The sequence below is a fragment of the Canis aureus genome, chromosome 14 (genome assembly GCF_053574225.1).
Source record: "Canis aureus isolate CA01 chromosome 14, VMU_Caureus_v.1.0, whole genome shotgun sequence".
In the NCBI taxonomy this organism is placed as follows: domain Eukaryota; kingdom Metazoa; phylum Chordata; class Mammalia; order Carnivora; family Canidae; genus Canis; species Canis aureus.
In genome coordinates, this window is record NC_135624.1 from 15,962,833 (window position 1) to 15,984,985 (window position 22,153).

The window sequence follows — 22,153 nt, forward strand, 5'->3', positions numbered from 1 at the left end:
TCTATTAAGTCTGAAAAGTTATATCAACCTCGACCTTGTGGTTCACCTTCTATCAACAATTAGAGGTAATTTAACACAGCTGCTTTGCATAAGTTACCACCAGATGGCATTCTTGTGTCTTTGATCTTGAACACTTCTATCTGAACCATGAACTACTTTATTAAACAAAGTTCTTGTTATCAAAAATCTATCTGTATCATCTTTTTAATTATGAGGAAAAGGCAGCACATATATCACTGTGCTTAAAGAGATCTGAGTTCTAGTTCTGTTCCTTTTCTCTACTTTGGACAAAATCTTTTACTGCTGAAGGTATTTGCATTATCATACATGAATAAAGAATACTGGACTAGCTGGTTCAATCTAAATACATATTATCAAACAACTGTTCTGCCCATGATACCGTGCAATATACCAGGGACTACAGAGCTAAGTTGTCGATACTTTTAACTGCTTGCAATTAGGAAAAAAAAATATTCAGTAGAGTTCTTTATCTGAGTTTCATTTATTGGCATATTAACTGTTGCTTTCCATGTTCTTTGCAAGTAGTAGACAAAATATAAAGGATCCAATATGGCATACCAAAAAGTTTATGTATGAGTTCTATATGTATAAGTATGCATAATTTATATATATTATGTATATAATAAATTATATATAACACAATATGGCATACCGAGAAGTTTATGTAATAATATAAATTTGTGTATAGTATAATCCACACAAATTTAACAAAGTTTTTTTGTTATTTGATTGATTGGCTTTTGGCTGAGTTGTGTTAATGAAGCACGGAATTACATGATCAAATTTATGCTTTATAAAGATAAATTTGGAATGAAGAAGGCATATACTAAGGATAGAGAGAACAGTAAGATGACTACAGTAAGTCAAGAGAAAGAAATAATAAATGGCTGAAATAAAGCTATAGCCTTCTTTCTGAGCGATGGAATCATTTTAACACATAATTGAGAAAAAGGATGGATGGAAGGTAGAATAGAAGGTGATTTTGAAATACCTACCATCTACTGGCGAATCATTATCAGAGGAAAAATAAAAGAAAATATGAAAATAAGGATTTAGTGAAATGTAAAGAATTTGATCTGGACATGTTGAGCATAAAGATCTGTGGTACAAACTGATGAAAATATTAACAATTTGATATGATGTTCAAGAAAGAGGTGAGGGATATAGCTTATAGGTAAAAAAATCTATTAAATATGTTTAGCAAAATTAAAAGTAAACTTTTCTCCCCTTTCCATTCCCCCAATATATTTTATTAATACCACAAAGATTATTTGAAATTTAATAGCATGATCATTTTAACTAAAAATAATGTCATCTATCACAACTCTTCAGAACCAGAAACGAAAATAATATACCCTAAATGCAAAATAAGGATTTTCACTTCTGTTTTTAGTGCAAAGAATCTATGTATATTGTTATTTTGTGTTAAAAGTAAATGGAAATATTCGCTATTATATTCAGTTTCACATTATTTATTGAGCATTGCTTTCTAATGAACAGAAATGTAGTTTTGGGTATAGGAATTAATCCTGCTTCATGTGTGAACTATATTATTTGGAAAGTGTTGCAGTGATATACATTGGGTTCTGAACAGGATTGCGAGGCATAGATGCTTCTCTGATTTTCCCAGTAACACACAAAATTCTTTAGTTTTTTTTTTTTTCCTTGTTAGCAGTTCTGTATTTTAGAAAATTCCAATTAAGCCCTTTTCTTCTAATTTATAAGCAGCTGAAAATATTGAATTTCCCTAAAGATTTAAACTTTTTCTATTCTCAAAATGCATTTATTAGTGGTTCAACATAGTATCTTACTTTTCTACACAATTTTAAAATGAGAACTATTTCCAACAGAAGTAATACAAGTGACATTTCAGCAAGTTATGTGCTGCTGAAATGAACTAAGAAATGGGAATTTTAATGAGAAAGATGTCTTTTAGAAATGCACCCATGGCTTCCTTTGTTATATTTGCTTACTAGGAAAGATTTAAAGGATTTGTTTAATGAATATAGAGAGAACATTCTCATTTATAAGCAAAAAAAAAAAAAAAGAAAAAAAGAAAAATCCCTGTTCACAATTTCATATAAAATCAATATACAGTTCTTTGAAGGTTAAATTAAAATATCCTAATTACAAGAAGACAAAGAACACATTTCAAAGAGTAATTTTCTAGATCAAGAAAAGTTATGTTTTTCCCCCAAATTCATGAGCTTATACTTTGATTGAAAGTAACTGAATCTTTTTTTTAAAGTATCTTGTTTTTTTTTTAATTTTTATTTATTTATGATAGTCACAGAGAGAGAGAGAGAGAGAGGCAGAGACACAGGCAGATGGAGAAGCAGGCTCCATGCACCGGGAGCCCAACGTGGGATTCGATCCCGGGTCTCCAGGATCGCGCCCTGGGCCAAAGGCAGGCGCTAAAATGCTGTGCCACCCAGGGATCCCAAAGTAACTGAATCTTAAAAAAAAAAAAAAGTGTCTATGTCTCTTAAACTATGTCTCTTACCTCCCAACCCTCACTTCTGGCAAACTACAATTTGTTTCTGTTTATATGGGCTTGTTGTTTTGTTTAGATCCCACATATGACAGAGATCCTATGGTATGTGTCTTTCTCTGTGTGACTTATTTCAGTTAGCATAATGCCCTCAAGGTCCACCCATGTTGTTGCAAATGCCAAGATTTCATTCTTTTTAATGGCTGAATAATATTCCATTGTATGTGTATGTATGCATGTATGGTGTATGTGTATAGTTTGTGTGTACAAAGTGTATATCACAATTTTTTAATCCATTTATCCATCAAGGAACAACTTCCTAAACAACTTACATTGCATTTGTGTCTTGGTTATTATAAATAATGCTTCAATGTACATGAGCGTGCAAATATCTTTTCCATTAATGTTTCTGATTTTTCAGATAAATATCCAGAAGTGGAATTGCTGGATAATATGATAATTCTACATTTAATTTTTTGAGAAAACTCTATACTGTTTTCCATAGTGGTTGCACCAATTTATATTCCTACCAATAGAATTCCCTTTTCTGCACATCCTCACCAACACTTGTTATTTCTTGTCATTTTGATAACATCCATTCTAACAGGTGTGAAGTAATAGCTAACTGTGGCTTTGATTTGCATTTCCCTAATGATTAATTATGTTAAGCATCTTTTTCTGTACTTGTGGCAACCTGCATGTTGTTTTTGGAAAAATGTCTACTCAGATCTCCTGACCAGTTATTAATTGGATGTTTTCCCTATTAAGCTGTATGAGTTCTTTATATATTTTGGATATTAATCCCTTATTAGCTATATGATATACAAATATTTTCTCTAATTCAGTAGGTTGCCTTTTCATTTTGTTGATGATTACTTCTGCTGTGCAGAAGCACACTAGTACTAGCCCCATCTGCTCTTACTTCTAAATCTACACTAGAGTATTCTATGCATTTAATATATATAATAGTAGTTGTCTGAGGCATTAAAATAAGTTTGAACATGATACTTTGCTGGATACTGTTGCATAGTGGGGTTTTTTTTTGAGAACATGAATTTTTAATGTATGTAACAATGGCAAAGAAAAGAATAGGAAAATAAATTAAAAAAAATGATTTGTGGAATATAGCCAAATTAATTCTTTTTAATTACTGGGCGGAATCTATACTGCTATACAGTACTGAACATACCTTTTAAATGTTTTATATGTTCAAAACAACCAATTTAAATAGATTTGATGCTTATATTAGTAACTTTGAAAATTAAAATTCCTGGCACACCTTGGTGGCTCAGTTGGTTGAGTCTGCCTTCAGCTCAGGTCATGCAGGTCATGATCCTAGAATCCTGGGTTTGTACCCTGCCTCAAGTCCCATGCTCAGCGGAGTCTCTGCTTCTTTGTCTCCCTCCACCCCCTGCTCCACCCACTTGTACTCTTTCTCTCTTTCTCCCTCTTAAATAAATAAATATAATCCTTTTAAATAAGACAATTGAAATTATTTTACAAAAGAAGTTAGCAAATAAATTCATCAGAAGAATAGTTCAGACACTGGGCAGCATAAGTGGCTGTGGTTCGATCAAGGGGATAGCAGAGACAGATTCCAAATAATATGGGAGGGAAAGACATCCTAGAACTCATTTATAAGATTAAGCAAGGAAGAGAGATAGAAAACATCATGACTTGTTCACAAAACAAAATATTGATGTATATAGCAAATGATGGGTAATGGAGGAATAAAGAAAAGAGGAAGGTAGGGTCACAAGGTCTAATCATGGAGAGCCTTTAATGGATTTTACTCAAAAGACAAATGGTAGCAACTCAATGAAGGTGAAGCAGAAATAACAGGGCAAGATTTATACTTCAGATATTAATTCTGAGCAATTGAGAGGGTAGGTTTGAAGAAAATAGAAGAAAACATATGGGAAGATGTTTTAAAAGTCCAGGCAAGAAATGATGATGTCCAGAGACATGAGCTGAAAAAATATCAAAAAGTGGATAGATCTGAGAAATAGGTAAAGAACATCTTTCAGGAGGAATTAATGAAAGAGTGGATGTGGGGATTGAGAAAAAGTAAGGGGTTTAGGATCATACCAAGGTGAATATGATCATTAAGTAGTTGAATGCATGTGACTGAATTTTTAATCAAGTCCCTGACTGAGGGCGCTTTTTCTAAAACAAGAAAGAAATAAGCCACTCCAATCCAATTTGCATAATGTGATGAGAATTCCTGGATCTCCACATAAAGCATTGGGCTTCAGTTTCCTAACCTAATTTCTAATGCATGTGTCCAGTCTGTCCTATTTATTGTTCATTCTTGACTCAGTAGCATTTTCAAAGGGTTTACCACAGTATTACTCAGCCATAAAAAGAATGAAATCTTGCAATCTGCACCAACGTAGATGGAATAGAGAGTATAATGTTAATTGAAATAAGTCAGAGAAGACAAATACCATGTGATTTCACTCATATGCAGAATTTAAGAAACAAAACAAATGAACAAAGGTAGAAAAATGAGACAGACCAAAAATCCTCTCTTAACTATAGAGAACAAATGGTTCCCAGAAGGGAGGTGTGCAGGGGGATGGGTGACCTAGGTGAAGGGGATTAAGAATACACCTATCTTGATGAGCACTGAGTAATATATGGAAGTGTTGGATCACTATATTGCACACGTAAAACTAATATAGCCCCGTATGCTAACTATACTGGAATTAAACAAAAAACAAAAAATATCATTCTCCAAAGATAAAAAACACACACACAACCAAGGGTTTACTATGAGTAAGTAAGTACTTATTTGCTGGCTTTTTCTCCATATGTTACTTGCTCCCATTTTCTTTCTTTTGTTGTTTTTTTTGTTTTGTTTTGTTTAGATTTTATTTATTTATTCATGAGGGACATAGAGAGAAAAGAGAGGCAGAGGCAAAGGCAGAAGGAGAAGCAGGGGCAGCCCCAGTGGCTCAGCAGTTTAGCGCTTCCTTCAGTCCAGGGTGTGATCCTGGAGACCCGGGATTGGGTCCCTCATTGGGCTCCCTGCATGGAGCCTGCTTCTCCTTCTGCTTGTATCTCTCTCTCTCTCTCTCTCTCTTTCTCTCTCTGTGTCTCTCATGAATAAATAAATAAAATCTAAAAAAAAAAAAAAAAAAAAAAAGATGGAGAAGCAGGCCTCCTGTAGGGAGCCTGTTGTGGGACTTGACCCCAGAACCTCAGGATCATGCCCTGAGCCAAAGGCAGATAGATGCTCAATCACTGAGCCACCTAGACGCCCCTCCGATTTTTTATTTTAATTTCTCTTTGATAAACTTTTTGTTGGCTTACATCAGATCTTTCCTTTGTGTCTGGACCTTAACCTGTTGTCCTTTATCTCTAATCAGACATATCTGGACGTATTTTTCCAGACTTTCATTGAATATCTGGAACTATAGCAAGCTTCATCTAGTGCCACCAGTCAATAACTTCTGGGTAGAAACTAGTAGAGACTCTAGTATTCTCTACTGTCTATAGAGTGATTTGGATCATTAACTCTTCTTTAAAGCATTTTGGTTGTTTTATGCCTGGGAGCTAGCCCTACCCATACTGCTCTCATTTCCCTTGGTCTTCCCCATAGAATTTCCTTTAATGGAAAAATTTCTATACAATCAATGACTACTGGAGATGAGTTCTCATCTCTGTCTATTCTTTACTAGAAGAGAGGATTCAGGAAACAGATTTACTCTGTGAGAAAAAAAAATCATGCACATTAAGCAATGTAACACAAAAAAATTAACTTATGTGATTTTAGTCCATGTTATTCCACACTGGGAAGATTAATAGCAATTAAATTGTCCAGAAGAAAAGTACTCTTGTAGTTAATACACACACACACACACACACACACACACACACATATATACACACACGTATAGAGATATTTTGGTCAGAAGTTGTAAAATCAAATGAAACATTTGAAGAGTAAAACAGAGGACTTTCTCTAAGTCCTGACTCAGAAATCTATCTTTTATGCTTTTCTTTTTTTTTTTTAATTTTTATTTATTTATGATAGTCACAGAGAGAGAGAGGCAGAGACACAGGCAGAGAGAGAAGCAGGCTCCATGCACCGGGAGCCCGACGTGGGACTCGATCCCGGGTGTCCAGGATCGCGCCCTGGGACAAAGGCAGGCGCCAAACCGCTGCGCCACCCAGGGATCCCTCTTTTATGCTTTTCTATGTATTTTTCTTTTTACATCTTCTAGGAACTTGAATTTGGTAAGTTGTATATTTTGATAATGTGATATACTTGTGTATATGTGTGTGTATATATATATTATATATTCATAAAATATCAACAAGTTGCTGCTGTAAAGGTCTCAGCATCTCATATCTGGGAAAATTTACAAATGAGGGCCATGCTGCCAATTTCAAAAAATCAGCATCTTTACTAGTGATGTAACTATCATACAGTAGACGATAAATGGTGAAAGCAAAACCCTGAGAAAGCATTTTTGCTGCTCTCCATAGCCCTGGGGGTGGAAAGTCTGATTTCCTTTGGTAGTAGTCGGCCACTTTGCTATGGTCAAGGGACAATTTAATGCAAAAGGACAAGCAGCACCAGAGAGATAGAACTTATGTTCTAACTTGGGAGATCAGTCTTTCTAACAGCACAGCAAACTGCAGTCATTAAGAACTCTGGAATTAGAATTGGGGGGTTTAAATCCCAGCTCAACTACTTACTAGATTTGTGACCTTGGGCAAGATAGTGATCCTTTAAAACAACTGCAAAATGTAAATAATGCCCTGCCTCGCAAGCCTTTTGTGAAGACTAAGAGAGGTTAGGATTAACAGAGAATTAATTAGGGCCTAGCTCACAGGAATATACAGTAAATGGTAGAATGATCTTTGGTAATTTGTTTGCCATACGAAACTTTGGGATTTCTGAAGTAAACCTAAAATAAGGAGAGGAAAATATGCAGAAAAAAAAATAGAACAGGGATTATCAGGCTATACATAAATAAGTGGAGATGAAAGTACAAAAACAATCAGTCTTATAAGAGTTTACAGCAAAAGACAACAATGTCTTAGAAATGGTACTATAATAATTTGACATCCAGCCTCTTGCAGAGGGAGGGTGGTTATTTATGGAGCAGAAATGCATAAAAGCTGTATGAAACAATATAAAGTTGGACAGTGAACCAAATGAAACAGAAATATGATATGAAGATGATACATCAATCTAGTCAGACAAAAAAATGTCCAAAATCCTTAGAAAAGAATAGACAGGTGTTTAGAGACATGGACACTAAAACCACATAGCTCATTGTCCAAATTGTGACTTGGCTATTTACTAGTTTTATGGTCAGGTACAAGTTACTTAACCTCTCTGTGCCACAGTTTCTTCATCTGTAAAAACGGAATAGTAACAATCCCAACCCCATTAGGAGTGTATGAAGTTTAAATTATGATTAATATAAGTAAATCGCTAGATTCATGCTTATATCCACAAACTGCATTATGCATATGGTGATTATTATTATTTTTTAAAATACCCAATTGTATAGATATCTGAATCATTTGCATATAATTACCCACTTAGGCATCCCCTCAAAATTTCAGCAATAATATCACTTTCAATCATTATCATAAATGACCTTTCTGTTTAATGTCCACTGAATGAAGCTATTTATTTGTAAGCCTTTTTCCTCTGCTATATTATTATGTCTTGGGGTTCACAGAGTGAGTCTTTTATATCTCTGAATCCTTATTAAAGTAGTTCCCAAGCTTTGCTATGCATTAGAACCCCCTAAGGAAACGTAAGAATGCTAATTTCTGTACCTACTTTATATGAATAAGCTCAGATTATCTGGAGGTGTATTATATTAAAGCAGTCCAGGTGACTTTAAGTGCAGTCATTAGTAAGAACCTAGTGTTCTGCAAGGGTATTGACATATACTTTGTTTATTTATGTCCTTCTTTCTCTCAACAAAAACCTAAATGACTTACAGAGATCGATCTATCTGTCATCTATCTATCTGACAGGAGAGTTGGACACCCAGGAAGCATTAATAAATACCTTTGATAAATACATCAGTCAGTATCCTGAGAAGCAACCTATGGAACACTGAACCCCAGTAGGGAGAGGCTGATGAAACTGACAAAGAGTGTCGTTCCTCTGGGAAACCAACCACAGGAATCTGCTACCGTTTTCTATAACTTTCCCTTCTCTCTATTACATCAATATTTCTCCCCCTTCCACCACTTGGTGCTACTACAAGTAAAACACATCAATTGTTCGTCACTAATCTGCTATAAAATACCTTCCAGAATGCCAATCAATTATGTCCTTAACATATTGTTTAATTCACCTGATATTTTTTCTTCTTTTTTCAAGATTTTATTTATTTATTCATGAGAGAGACACACAGAGAGAGAGAGAGAGAGAGAGAGAGAGAGGCAGAGACACAGGCAGAGGGAGAAGCAGGCCCCATGCCGGGAGCCTGACCTGGTACTCGATCCCAGGTCTCCAGGATCATGCCCTGGGCCAATGGCAGGCACCAAACCGCTGAGTCACCCAGGGATCCCCCTCATATTTATAACTTTTTATTATTATTTCTACATCTAAAATATTTATCAGATATAATTGTCCAATAATATTTCTGATTAGTTGCATCTCAGAAATTAAAATTTTATTTTATTATTTTAATCTTATTATTTTTTTTAGAAGAGAGAGTATAGGTGTGGGGGCAGAGGGAGAGGGAAGAGAGAGAATCTTAAGAAGGTTCCATGCCCTGATGTAGGCTTGATCTCATGAATGTGAGATCATGACCTGAGCTGAAACCAACTAAATCACCCTGGTACCACACAGAAATGAACATTTTAAATGAAATTTCACTTAATCAGAGATTTTGGTTGTTTTCTAATGAATTCCCATTTGGCTTTTGCACAGTAAATAAAAGACTTCTTTTTTCCTTACTAGAATCAAAATCATATTTAAAAATGGTATTTTCTTGCAATTATGGGAAAATCATTTAAGAAGATAAAATTTTAATGTGCTTATATCTGTATATACACACATAAACATATATACACAAATACATATATATAAATATTTATATACATATACTTTTTAAAAAAAGATTTTATTATTTATTCATGAGACACACACAGAGAAAGAGAGAGAGAGAGGCAGAGACAGAGGCAGAGGGAGAAGCAGGCTCCATGCAGGAAGCCCGATATGGGATTCGATCCCAGAACTCCAGGATCATGCCCTGAGCCAAAGGCAGATGCTCAACCACTGAGCCACCCAGGTGTCCTTATATGTATACGTTTGTTTTTTTATTTACATATAACTGGCGTTCTCAGACTTCTGTAGTTATCTGACTAAAATGAAAATATGTAACATGATAACCTAGAAATCAACACATAATATTTTAAGCCTATTATTCTCATGTGAAAATGAACTACAATGAATCAAAATTAAATTAGATTTCTACCAGAAGAAAGTTCTACATTAAAGATAAATAGTGAAGTGAAGGAGACAGTTTTATTAATAATAACTTGGCAGAGAAGCACACTTGTAAGTTTTCAAATTATTGCAAATATTGAAATAGAAAGCAATCTGTCTTCCAATTTTCAACATATTTCAGGTGCAAAGAAAGAAAGGAGAAAAACTTGGAGTATATTATTTTTCAGGTTCAATGGGTGTTGCCTTGCTCACTCTTTGTAAAATGTGCTGAAAATATTAATTTAATTTAACCAGTTTTAAAATATCCATCATTATTTTGTTACTCAATTTTAATCTTGTTCATTCATCATTTTAAATATAATATCAGAAGCCAAATTTATTGATGGCATTTAATTTTTAGAAGGAACAGAGTTATTGAGAAAAGACTAGAAATCACAGTTAGGAAACCAAAAATTCAATCATTTCCTACTTGAAAAGCTATTTTGATTGTAACTAATTTACTTATATTCTCTGGTGTTGGTTTTGTCATCTGTGAATGAGGGTTTTCAAATTGATGAATTAATTATAAGATCTATTTCAACTCTAAATGTCAAGATTACATGATCATGTCTAGGTAAAACGGTGGCTGTCTGATTCTGAAGCTCTCTTATCATGTCCCTTATAACTATACAAATAATCAAGGATGAAAATAAATGGATGCATGGTCTATGTCTTCAGAATACTACACCAGTTATACCAGTTATCTGTAAATATAGAAAAACAAAATCCTACCAATTCCACCTACAGGACTGAATACAGAGCATAGGAAAGGGATATAAATTCAGACTGAGAAAAGTGGAGTAGAAGGCATAGAGGACATAAACAAATTACAGGTCAAATCATCCCATAAAGGGAGTCAAATACCAAGTGCCAAAACTAAACATAGTATTGAGTCTTGGTAGTTCACAACAATAAGTAAATGCTGGGGATTTAAAATATCTGAGACTAGAATTAGCAGTCTCAGAAAGCATTAATTTTGAAGCAGATACACATATATACTGATAGGGTAGTATTGTGGGTAATGAGGCAGTGAAGGAAGATAATGAAAAAAAATGAGTAAAAAATGAAGAATCCCAAACAAGGAAAAAAGACAACAAAACATGCCAATTCTTATCCTCAACAACATAATCCATAAAAAAACACACACCAACCTTAAAGAAGAGGAAAGAGGGCATTTGCAAGTTAAAAACACTATCCACAACATAAATAGAAATAGGAAAAAGTCTATGTATATGAAATTATACCGATAAATCAGAAAATGAAGTCAACACATTTCTGATGATAAAATTTTTCACATGAACACACCTTGGAGTTAAATAAAATTGTAATACAATAGCCAAGTAAATCAAATATACTCCCACAGGCAATAAGGACTATAAAAATCTCCTTCCATCAGAAAAATGAATAGAATGATAAATGAACATAAATAAATTATAATGAAACAAAAGTTGCAACTCAGGTAAAGGATAGAAGAAAATAATAAAATTATGATAAAAGTGAAGATAAATTATAAGGTGCATAAGGGAGAAAGATACAAATAAAAATTTTACAAAGGATATTAAATAAAAGTGGGACAAAGAAAAATCAAAGAGAATTAATTTGAAATAAAGAAGAAGAAAAATAGATCAGAGAAAAAGCAGTTGAAATGGAAGACAACTGCATAACATAAGTTAATCAAAACAGTGCAAGAGAACTAGTATTCACATATGTAATTTAAGAAAATTTCCAAAGATGAAAGAAGCCTTACAGAATAAAAATTAAATGTACAGAAATCTGTTGCATTTCTATACACCTATAATGAAGCAGCAGAAAGAGAAATTAGGAAAACAGTCCCATTTACTGTTGCACCAAAAATAATAAGACACCTACAAATAAACCTAACCAAAGAGGTGAAAGACTTGTACTCTGAAATCTATAAAATACTCATGAAATAAATTAAAGATGACACAAAGAAATAGAAAGATATTCCATGCTCATGTATTGGAAGAACAAATATTGTTAAAATATCTATACTAACCAAAGCAACCTACATAATTATTGCAATCCCCCCAAAACCACCAGCATTTTTCACAGAGATAAATAATTCTAAAATTTTTATGAAACCACAAAAGACCCCTAGTAGCTAAAGCAATCTTGGAAAAGAAAAGCAAAGTTTGAAGCATCATAATTCTGGACCTTAAATTATATTATGAACTGTGGTGATCGAAACAGTATGGTACTGGCACAAAAACAGACACATAGATAAATAGAACAGAAGACCCAGAAATGAACCCACAGCTATATGGTCAATTAATCTTCAACTAAGTAGGAAACCATATTCTTTTTTTTTTAAGATTTATTTATTTATTCATGAGAGACACAGAGAGAGAGATGCAGAGACACAGGCAGAGGGAGAAGCAGGCTCCCTGCAGGAGCCAGTTTGGGACTCGATCCTGGGACTCCAGGATCACATCCTGAGCCAAAGGCAGATGCTCAACCGGTGAGCCACCCTGATAATGTCCCAGGAAAGCATATTCAATGGAAAAAGACAGTCTCTTCAACAAATGATGATTGGAAAACTGGACAGCAACAAGCAAAAGAATAAAATTGGGCCACTTTCCTATGTCATACACAAAAATAAATTCAAAATGGATGAAAGTTCTAAATGTGAGACAGGAAACCATAAAAATCCCTAGAGGAGAACACAAGCAGTAACTTCTTTGATCTCAGCCATAGTAACTTCTTACTAGACATGTCTCCTGAGGCAAGGGAAACTAAAGCAAAAATAATTATTGGGACTTCATCAAAATGAAAAGTTTCTGCACAGCAAAGGAAACAGTCCACAAAACTAGAAGACAACATACAGAATGGGAGAAGATATTTGTAAACAACATGGCTGATAAAGGGTTAGCATTAAAAATCTATAAAGAACTTATAAAACTCAACACCCAGAAACCAAATACTCCAATTAAAAAATAGGCAGATGAATAGAAAATGAATAGACATTTTTCTAAAGAATACATACAGATGGCTGACACATGAAAAGATGTCCAACATCGCCATCAGGGAGATACAAATCAAAACTACAATGAGATATCACTTCCCACCTGTCAGACTGGCTAAAATCAACACCTCAAGAAACAACAGGCGTTGGCGAGGATGTGGAGGATGTGGAGAAAGGAGGAGGAGGAGGATGTGGAGAAAGGAGAGCCCTCTTGCACTGTTGGTCAGAATATAAACTGGTGCAGCCACTCTGGAAAATAGCCCAAGTTTCCATCTACTGATGAGAAAGAAATGTATATATATAATGGAATATTACTTGGCCATAAAAAACAATGAAATCTTACCATCTGCCATAACATGGATGGAGCTGGAGAGTATTATGCTAAGTGAAATGAGCCAGTCAGAGAAAGACAAATACCATATGATTTCACATACATGTGAAATTTAAGAAACAAATGAGCAAAGGGAAAAAGAGAGACTTAACTATAGGGAACAAACTGATGGTTAGCCGGGGGAGAGGAGTGGGGGGGATGGGTGAAATAGTTGATGGGGCTTAAAGGGTGCAACTTATAATGATAAGCACTGGGTGTTTTATGGAGGTATTGAATCACTATTTTGTACACCTGAAATTAATATTACACTGTATGCTAACTAACTGGAATTTAAATAAAAAACAAAACCAACAAACAAACAATGATGGAAGCCTCAAATCTAGACTGGAAAGAAAGTACTGGGTGCCAGAGAAAGCTGATCTGGTAGAGTCACCTTTGAGACAAATTCTAATGAATCTTTCAATTAAACAAACAAAGTAAAATAAAATCCTTCAGGGCTTCCAGGTCAAAAGTTAGAATAATGCACATACACACAGGAATTAGACTCGTATCAGACTTTTCCAAAACAACACGCAGAGCAAGGCAATAGTATTTTCAAGAAACTTACAGGAATAAAATGCACTCATAGGATATTATGTCTACATAGCCTGTTTTCTGAGTATAACAGCTATAAAAAAAACAGTCTTGAAGATGAAGAACTGTTGTAATATTGTACATAGGTGTCCTTCTAAAGACTCATCAGAGTAAGAGCTTCGTCTAACTGAGAGATGACTGGGAAAATTTTGGCAAATAAGTGATTGTGAGGAAAGCATATTTTAATTTTGAAGCTAAGATTAAAATAATGATGGGCAATGAATAGAATAATAATATATCATATTTTCTGACAAAGTGCAGAGAATGCAGCAGCAACCACAATAAAAACAAGAGAATTTGGATTGAACTTCCAGGAAAGCAAAACAGTTTTTCTTGCTACCTTTGGATTTTAGGTGTTGTGAGGCTACACCAATCACCTCCATCTCCCTAGGCTCCATACCTCCTAGTCCTATTACTGTAAACATTCTAAGCACACTTTATTTTCTAATTAAAAGAAAATTGAAGCCATTAGGTATGAAAACCGATGCTTCTTGATTCTTTCCTCCACTCCATACCTATATATTTATTTGCTTTCAAACCCATTCTTACACATTTACTTCTGCTATCTGACAGCAGGTCTATTCATGCTCATGACTGCTCTCCATCTGTGCATTTGATTTGATGTCTTACAATTTTCTCAGGGATACTTGGGTTCATTGCTGAGTTTCTAGTTACCTAACAACCACCAAATCTACAAAGATTTCTATTTTGGATGTGTAACACATCTCTGAATGTTGGAGCTTATTCTATAACATACTAACATACATTCTAATCACCACATTTTAACTGAAAATAACTACTTGTTCCTCAAAATCTTCCCTCTAGAGTCTCCTATACTATACAAACCGATTCCTGAAAAAAAAAAAAAAAAAAACAGCTCCGATTTTTTTCTTGAGTTCCAGTTGCATATTAACAGCTTTAATTTGCTATCTTACAATGAAATTAGATGCACAAGCCTAAATTAATTTTATGTCCCTATTTTCACATCTTATCTTCCTTCCCTTCCATTTCCTTAATGTCATAGCCGTTCACCCAGTAATTCAAGTAGAAAGTTAGATGTTATCTTTGGTTATCTCCTCTGCCTCAACTTTGCTCTTACAAAATCTGTTTGGATTCTAGGGATGGCCAATTTTGTCCTTTAAAAGTCTTCAGATTCTGTTGTCTTCTCAACTGCCATTATGCTGGGTTTGGACTTATCTCTTTTCTGAATAATTAAAATAATTTTTTAATTCACTTTTTCCCTCTGATCCCCACTCTATACAATTGCCAAATATAAGTCATAAAGTATGACTGACACTGGATTATTTTTCTTAGGAAAATAAATCATAAGCATATATAGAGAAACTTCAAATTGGCTAAGATTTAGCTGATGAGAATTTAAATGATTCAAAAAAATAACTTACTTGTTTTCATTTACTTTTGCTATGCTGCTGTCTAAATCCCACAATATAGGCTAGGTCAAATTTCCAAATCTCATTACACAAGGCATATTTTATACGGTGCATTGCGATTTTCCATTTTGTTGGACCAACCTTGATCTCCTATCTGCATATCTAAAGGTGATCTCTCTCAAGATGGGAAAATTGCTTTAAAACACATTGTAAGTAGCAGATTGGAGATAGAGAGAAGTTGACCAAAAATCCTATTATATATTCTAGAATGTTACATTTAAATTAATTTTAAAAATTATGCATCAGTCCTAAAGCAATGAATATTATATTGTTTCATTACATTTCCCTCAGAAGTCTTTGTCTGCTAATTCTACAACATGACTGAGAAATATGCCCTTGGGTAAGGATCTTTATTTGATTCACTGGTGTAAAGACTGATGATAAGAGTGTAATTTAATTTATTTCAAATCTCATCCTACTTTATTATTGACCTTCCAACCTGTCTGTAAAAGGACCCTAAACATAACTTTGGCCTTGGATCTGATGATTTAGCATGTGAACAGACTTTGCACATTTTTTGGCAAAGTCAAAAAATTACCCCTTTCATTTTCTTCTTTTATGCTCTAGGAATCAGATTGTCAGAAGATTACACATCTTTTTTTTTCTAACCAGAATTAGGAGATACTATACCCTATGATATGACATGCAAATATCAGGATCACACAACATCTTTTTAAGTATGTGAAAAAATTCAGAGAACTTTCCCAGGCTTTGTCAGTTTCTTTACATAAGTAGAAGGAAGATGGAATTTCCTTTCCCGCATAATTTCATAGCACACAACTATGAACAGAAAAAAATATGCCTCATGTAAACAGATATTGGCTGCCAGTGTAATTTTCTATTTTACACTCCATTTTATAGTGTATATTTTGTTGAATTTGTATAATTGTATGAGTCATTTCATTTGGTTCAGGACATCCATTTAATGTTATCTTAAACTCATATACAGATTGGTACTTAATCAATATTCGTTGTTGATGTTTTTTATGAGCCATAAAAATTGGCAGCACATATAGACAACATGATTATTTGAAAAAGTATAAAGCAAGGTATTTATAAAAAGATCATTTACTCCAAATATCTATTATTTTTCTTTTTTTTATTATTTTTCAAAGGAACATAAAAAATACATTTTCTTCTATTTGAGGAACTGCTTTTGAAAATGCCCCAACTTGGTGACCACTAAACTTGGCTTCACAACTGAATTAAAAGAGACATAAAATATTCTATCTCCTTATTGCTACCAGGAATATATTAAGCAGAAAATGATAATACTTTTATTTTGAGTGGTTTTTGCAAGTCAATTTGAGTCAAAGTTTTTCTTCTGAAATAAACTTAATGTAGTCTGAAATGTTGTGAAGGCTACAATCAATATGAATGACAATTCAGGGTACTGGCCAGAATATGCTGCTTACTGAAGCCTTCAGGAGGTTGGTGTTTTCCTGTCTGCCTGCCTTCCTTCCTGCTTCTCTCTTTCTATTTACTTTTTCCAGTCATGGAAATTGAGTAGTAGACTAAATCAGACCAGTGGGAGTAACCACTTACAGCTTTCAAGTACTTTTATTAATACAAAATACTATCATTTTAGAAATATTTTAGGTATCTTTTGGAGTACTATTAGGTTCTATTTTTAATTTTAAAATGTTTTTAAAAAATTAATAATTTTTACTTTTTGGAGAAGTATTTGGTTGACAGCAAAACTGAGCAAAACACACAGAGTTCCCTTATACCCTAGGCCACAATGTGTGCTCACACACACACACACACACACACATACATACACACAGCCTCCCTCACTATTAGCACCCAAATGTACCATTATGTGTTCCAACTGAAGAATGACAGACATATCATCATGTAAAATCTTTAATTTACATTAGGGTTCACTCTTGATGTTGCACATTCTATGGCTCTTGACAAGTATATAATGAAATATTCACCATTGTAGTATCATACAAAACACATTTACTGCCCTAAAAATCTCAACCTGTGCTTTAACTTCTGGAAGTCACCAAGCTTTTCACTGTTTCGACAGTTTTGCATTTCCCAGAATGTCATATAGTTGGAATCATACAGTAGCTTGCCTTTTCATATTGGCCTGTTTCACTTAAACTAATATGCATTTAAGTTTCCTCCATGTCTTTGCATGGCTTGATAGATCATTTCTCTTTAGCACTGAATAATATTCCATTGCCTGGATATATCACAGATTATTTATTTATTCATCTATTGAAGAACATCTTGGTTGCTGCAAGTTTTGGTAATTACAAATGAAGCCACTATAAATGTACATGTGCAGTATTTATATGGACATAAATTCTCAATTCATTTGGTTAAATACTAAGGAGTATGATTGCTGGATTATATAATATGAATATGTTCAGTTTCATAAGAAACCTCCAGCTGTCTTCCAGAGTGGATGTACCATTTTGTATTCCTACCAACAATTAACAAGTGTTCCTCTTGCTCTATACCCTCACCAGCATTTGGTGTTGTGTTTTGGATTTCAACCATTCTGATAGATGTGTAGTGGTTGTTTTAATTTGCAATTCCCTAATCACATATGATGTGAAGCATATTTTCTTATGCTTATTTTCCCTCAAAAGTCTTTCCTGGTGAGGTGTCTGTTCATATCTTTTATCTATTTTTAAATCAAGATGTTTATTTTCTTATTGTTGAGTTTTAAGAATACTTTGTATATTTTGAGTAAGATTCCTTTATCTGGTGTATTTTTTTGCAAATGTTTCCTACCAATCTTTAGCTCATCTTCTCATTCTCTTTATATTGTCTTTTGCAGAGTAGAAATTTTTAATTTTAATAAAGTTCAACTTATCTTTCCCAGATTGTGCCTTTGGTGTTAAATCCAAAAAGTCATTGCCATACTCAAAGTCATTTAGCGTTTCTCCTACTGTTATCTTCTAGAAGTTGTACAGTTTAGGTGTATGATCCATTTTGAGTTAATTTTTGTGAAATATGTTAGGCGACTGTCTTGATTTATTATTGCATTTGGATGTCCAATTGTTCCAGAACAATTTGTTGAAAAGACTATTTTTGGTCCATTGTGTTCAACCTGTGCTGCTTTGTACAGATCAGTTGACTATTTAGGTGGGTCTGTCTTCTGGGCTGTTTATTCTGTTCCATGTATCTATTTGTTTATTCTTTCACCAATACCACACTGTCTTGATTACTGTGGTTTTATAGTAAGTCTTGAAGCCAGGTAGTGCTGGTCCTTCCACTTTGTTCTTTTCCTTCAATACTTAGCTGGATATTTTGAGTTCTTTGCCTCTCCAAATAAACTTTTGAATCAGTTTGTTGATATCTAAAAGATAACTTGTTCAAAATTTTTTTTAAGATTTTATTTATTTATTCATGAGAGACACACAGAGAAAGAGAGGCACAGACACAGGCAGAGGGAGAAGCAGGCTCCATGCAGGGAACCTGACGTGGGACTCGATCCCAGGTCTCCAGGATCACACCCTGAGCTGAAGGCGGCGCTAAACTACTAAGCCACCTGGGCTGCCCTCAAATTTTGATTAGTATTGTGGTGATTCTATAGAACAAGTTAGGAAGAGCTGACATCCTGAAAATATTGAGTCTTTCTGTCCATGAACATGGAATACTTTTCCATTTATTTAGTTCTTTTTTGATATCTTTCATCAGTGTTTTGTAATTTTTTCATATAGATTTTATATAGATTTTGTTAGATTTATACAAAAGTATATAATTTTACGGGATGCTCATGTAAGTGGTAATGTGTTTTTAATTTTTTAAAACATTTTATTTATTTATTTATGAGAGACACACTGAGCTGAAAGCAGATGGGCAACCACTGAGCCATCCAGGTGTCCTGGTAATGTGTTTTTAATTTCAAATTCTATTTGTTCACATTAAAATATTATTCTATATCCAATATCCAATTTATTTATCATTAAATAAATATAAGTTGCACCTTTCAGAATATGATAGAAATGTTTTTGAATAATTCACATGTGAAATAATAAAATCTTAATATAATCTAAAATTGTATGTAGCTACATAATAAGTATGTATTCTATGCAAAAATAATCATAAAAATATAAGACTTGTTAATACTTTAAATGAATTCTCTCATTAATTCTCACAACATTCCAGTAAGGTAAAAACTATCAGCTTTTATACATGAGAAAATCAAGACATCAAAAGTTTAAGATACTTGCCCAATGTCTCCAGTGAGCTAGCAACATAATTGAATAAACATGTCGTGGCTGAGTCAAAGTCCATGCTATTAACACTTGAAGGAAATCACCTTATCATTAAATGTGGGAAATGCCCTGATGATCAACTTTCATTTGATATATTTTGCCAAAATAATTCTATTTTTCCTTTCAATAGAAATCCTCATCAAATTTTTTATAGATGTTCCAGTCCTTATATTATTGTTAAAACTCTACATGAAATGAATATACTGTTGGAGTTTAATATTTAAATTCTGTAACCAAAAAAAAAATAAATTCTGTAACCATTCTTGATATTTACAATGAGGAAGGATATACACAGTAGCACTGAAATATATTTCCTGGCCAAAATAATACTGCAGATTTTGACTACTATGAACATTTCCATCTCTCTATTTTCTTACTGTTTTATTTATTGTCATCAAGTTATATCTTTTTTTTTCTTTTTCCAGAGAGAATTCTTTAATCCTCATTTCCTATTTTCCTTTTCACTTTAGAATGATCTCCTTTGGCTAGTTCTACATCGTCTTGTTAAGATCACTATAACAGTTAGACTATGTGATTTCACTCTGAACTAGCTGTCTTCTTTTGGGCAGAAGAGCTATCTATCTATCATTTATCTATCTAAAACACTGATCTCAGCAGTAGCTCAACCAATAATTTTCATTAATATGTGGACTGTGCTTGTGGCAAGTTAGATTACCATATTTTGGGGGGATGGAAAGGGAAGGGGAGCAGAATCTACTTACCTGATTCTTAAATCTGGGCTTGCCAATCTGACTTAATTAGATCAATGGACCTTAACAAACAAGATGCTAGCAGAGTTTTAAAAACATCTGTCTGGTTGAATTTTAATTTGGTGCACTATTGAAATTATCAGAAGACCATATCTGAAGTAGTTTACTGGTGTCAGAAGAATGAAGGATGCATGGAGTCAAACTCAGCCTAAATGAGTCCATGCTCAGCCTATCTAAGACTTGTGAAAATAAATGATTGTTGCTTAAACTACTGATTTGGGGGTGCCTAGCATTACCATTGTGTCCACCAAATGATATAATACTACATTTAGAAAACAACTCATTTATAGAAATATGTATTTCTTTGTACGAAGCCCGATTGGCCTTTTTCCAAAATTCTGAAGAAAAATTATCAAGATTTCTCAGTTGAGATAAAAATAACATTGGGATTTTATTTAATCAAATGAAGAAAAACTTTGTTCTCCTCTGTCATGAAAATTCGAGTTCTGTAAACCTACATACCTCACATATCTCACATCTTACCTTTTGCTTATAACAGAGAAGAAATGACATTTTAGTCTCCAATGTTTCTTCTACTTGCATTGGTTTTTCACTTTGATTTACAATATATTTTTTCAATTAAGGTGAATATCATAAATTTTCACCAACATATTACATTTAAAACTAAATGTTTGGGACACCTAGGTGGCTCAGCAGCTGAGCACTGGTTGGCCTTCGGCTCAGGGGGTGATCCCAGTCCAGGGATTGAGTCCCGCATTGGGCTCCCTATGAGAAGCCTGCTTCTCCCCCTATGTTTCTGCTTCTGTCTCTGTGTCTCTCATGAATAAATAAATAAAATCTTAAAAAAATAAAATAAAACTAAATGATTATTGGCACTGAGGAAAAACACATATTATTTTCATCAGAAATTGTGATGATTATAGATTATTTGATAAAGGTTTGTATAACCATAAAACTGTATTTGCCAACCAGGCAGCCAACTGTTTATATTTTGGATCCATAGAGAAATGCAGTGTGAAGTAATGCAGTGCAATGGAAAGTGACGCAATTAGAAGCAATAATAGCTCATGGTTCCAGTTCAGGCTCAGGTACTATGTAAAGCAACTATGAGAAAAGTCAATCTTTCTGGGCCTCAATTTTCTTACAGTAGAAGAAAGGAGTATATTTGTTTCGATTGCATCAAAAGTCTCTTCAGTTGGAATGTTCTATGATTCCATTTTTCTTATAAACTAATTAATTAATTCATTCATTCATACTAGTCTTTGTTCTCAAAGAAAAAATGACAAAGCTGCTTACTTGGAAGCCGGGGGAGTGATCATCTACTCCCACGGGGAAAAGGTATTCATTCATCAATGGCTCCTGCACAAAACTATGACCTGCTCTTCCTATATCTCCAGCTTCTTCTAGGACTACTCCCCAGACCCCTGTCTTTCCATTCTTGTCTCACATCCTGGAATTCTATCTGCCCCCCAAAAGGAACTTAGCACTGCACATGCTGGTCATATCACCCAGTTTCCAGTTTTAGTAACTCCTAATTCAGCCTCAGATCTTCAATCCAAGTTACCTTCCTCCGCCTCCTCCTCAATGCTTGCATTCAGTGCTTTGTCTCCAAAAAAAGTACATTCTGGTTTTCATTCTTGGCACTTATCACATTTGCAATTTTTTTGTTAAGTGTCAGTCTTTGTCCTGCTAGACTGAAATCAGTGACTAAGTTTCTTATTTTTTGCTATATACCATGTCCTCTCCACAATGCCTGGCACATAGTGAAACTCCATGAATATTTTAAAATTGACGTGA

General features: G+C 34.0%; 1 protein-coding gene across 1 annotated transcript in view; it reads right to left on the reverse strand.

Annotated features, from left to right (window-relative positions):
- Positions 1–22,153, reverse strand: part of CSMD3 (CUB and Sushi multiple domains 3) — a 1,166,404-nt gene that overhangs the window by 495,720 nt on the left and 648,531 nt on the right. The window lies entirely within an intron of this gene.